We start from the raw sequence: 2979 nt of genomic DNA, 5'->3' as shown, positions 1-2979 counted from the left end.
AGGAGGAGGAGGAGGAGGAGGAGGAGGAGGAGGAAGAGAAAAAGAAGAAGAGAGAGAGAGCATGACAGAGACAGAGAGAGGGAGGGAGACAGATAGAGTCAGCATGGAAGAGACAGAAGACCAAACAGTAGAGGGGAAAGAATGTCTTCATTCATTTATTCAGCAAACATGTATAAAGGACCTACTATGTGAAAAGCTCTGTCTGTGTCAGGTGCTGGAGAGATGAAGGTGAAAAATGCCCCAGCCCTTGTTCTCAAAGAATTCTTCTGGATGAAAAGAACGATTGTTGTAGAATGCCAAGGGGGCAAAGGAGAGACCCCAGCAAAGCACTTTAGGAAACTGAGGATAGAAAACAGAACTATTGGTTGAGGGGAATCAAAGAAGGCTTCATAGTGAAAGTGGCACCAGGGCTGAGGAATGAATGAGAATTTACTAATTGTTTACTATGTGCTCAGCACTGGGGATAGAACAGTCTCTTTCTCAAGGAGTTCACACTCTAACCTGAGGAGGCAGCACATTAAAGAAAGTTCAGTTACAGGATGGATGGGAAAGTGTGGAAGTCCTGACCGTGCAGCAGAGAGGCAGGGTCCTTAGTAGCTCAATAGTCCAAACCAGGAGTGGGGAACCTGCGCCCTTGAAGCCACATGTGGCCTTCCAGGTCCTCAGGTCGGGCCCTTTGACTGAGTCCAAACTTCAGAGAACAAATCCCCTTAATAAAAGGATTTGTCCTATAAGACTTGGACTCAGTCAAAAGGTTGCACCCTAGGACCTAGAAGGCCACATGTGGCTTTGAGTCTATAGGTTCCCCATTCCTGATCCAAATAAATGTGCCTGTGGGTCTGAAGGGCACAGAGGCAGGACAGACAGAAAGGTTTAGTGGCCCTCCACCTCAGGAGAAGAAATAAAGTTGGTGACTCTCATCTCCTCCAAGCCATGTGAGTGATTAAGCAACTGTGTTCAGATTGGCTTTGAAAAACTGCTTGTGTGATGAGTGTCATCTGTAAAATATCAAGCCAGTTCTGGAGGAGAGAGGTTTGAGAGAGCCTGAGCCAGGAGACAGCAGTTCCAACCAAGCCCTTTAGATGGAGGGTAAGGTGAGGAGGTGGAGAGGAGAGCACCATGGCCTCAGCCTCCCCCTTGGCCAGAGGAGAAACATGAGCTTAGAAGGGTCCAGAGGATTCCCATTGGCATCCTAGCAACATCCCAGGGGACCACTGTGGCTGGCAGAAGTGTATGCATTACAAGCCCAAGAAAGACATCTTTAAGGCTCTGCAAGGAGCCCATCAAAAAGCCATACCATTCTTAAGGGGAACTTTTTGAGTCCCTTCCAAAGGAGAGGAAAGGGACTCCTTTGAAGTTATGATTTATCCTTTTGCCATGCATGTGCTGTTTGAAAACAATTTTCCTTGCACATACTCATACATAATCATGGGAACATGGGCCCCAGACTAGGGAGATGTTTTTGTACCAATAATATCACCATATTAAATTCTCCTTTCTAAAAAAGAATTCACTCTGGCTAACTAATTGATATCAACCGATAATCATAACAGAAGCATATCGGTGGGGGCTCATGCTACATAACAGTAGAAAAGACACCCAGAGAACTCTCAAGGATAATGCTAGAGCCCTGAGGGGCAGTGGTAGCCATGGTCCCCTGGTTCTGGGGACCTGACTCATTAGTGAGAAAGGGATTTGGGAGATTAGCTCCAGAGCCTGCTCCTCCAAAAGTATATTCCAAGCACCCACTAGGCACTTGGGCTACAAAGACAAAACAAAAAAAATAGTCCCTGCATGAAAGGAGTTTAAACTGAGGGGTAGGAGGTGGGGTAGAGGAGAGAGAGAAAATATTTAAACAGTTTAGGAAAAAGAGAGCACTGACTACTAGGTGGGCAGCTAGGTGGCGCCATAGTGCACAGAGCACTGGGCCTGGAGTCAGGAAGACCTAGGTTCAAATCTAGCCTCAGACAGTTATTAGCTGTGTGACTCTGGACAAGTCACTTAACCCTGTTTGCCTCAGTTTCCTCAACTGTAAAATGAGCTGGAGAAGGAAATGGTGAACCATTCCAGTATTTCTGCCAAGAAAACCCCAAATGGGATCATGGAGAATCAGACATAACTTGAAAGACTCAAAAACAGCCAACAACTAAAGAGAACAGGAAAGATTGTAGAAGGTGTCAGTCCAACATGCATTTATTAAGTGCTTTTTATGTGCTACTCATTGTACTAAGATATGAATGCAAATAAAAGCAAAAAGAAAGACAGTCCCTGCTCTCAAAAAGCTTACATTCCAATGGGGGAGATAGCACAGAAAAGGAAGCTGAAAAGGGTCTAGCGGAAGGCACCAGGTAGGGGTATGATGAAGAAGTCAGGTGTGAATGAGGAGATTGATGTCCTGGGTACACACCTTAAGCAGAATCTCTGAGAGGGGGCCAGAGGCTACTTCAGAGATATGAATTCTAGGACTGAAATCATTAGGATGAAGTTTTCTGGAGCATGATGGAGAAGTCTGGAGGCAGAAATGAAAGGAAGGCACCATTTTGTGTCTTCTCTTCAGCTAGATTGTGTATTTGTGGGTACAAATAGTACTGGGCATTGGATTGAAAAGTTTTCATGCTTTGTTTCCCTCCTTGTGCGCTCCTGTTGACTGAGAACTGAATATCTATTGAACCAGAGAGCTAAAAGCAATTCACTTCCAATGACAGATGTCACTATTAGCATTCAATTGTATATAAAATGTTGAACTTGGAGTCCTGCTTTAAATCCAGCTTCAAAAACTTATTAGCTGGTGATCCTGGGCAAGTCACTTAACTTGACTCAGTCTTGGTTTCCCTATCTGCAAAGTGGAAAATAATAATAGCACCTACTTCACAGGGTTATTGGAGAGCTCAAATGAGAAGACATTTCTAAAGTCCTTTACAAGCCTCAAACCATTATATAAATGCTAGATGATAATGATTATCATATCCTGGAGGATGG

This window comes from Vombatus ursinus, unplaced genomic scaffold, assembly GCF_900497805.2.
Source record: "Vombatus ursinus unplaced genomic scaffold, bare-nosed wombat genome assembly UNPS02014799.1, whole genome shotgun sequence".
NCBI lineage: Eukaryota > Metazoa > Chordata > Mammalia > Diprotodontia > Vombatidae > Vombatus > Vombatus ursinus.
Note: the sequence above shows the minus strand (reverse complement) of the source record.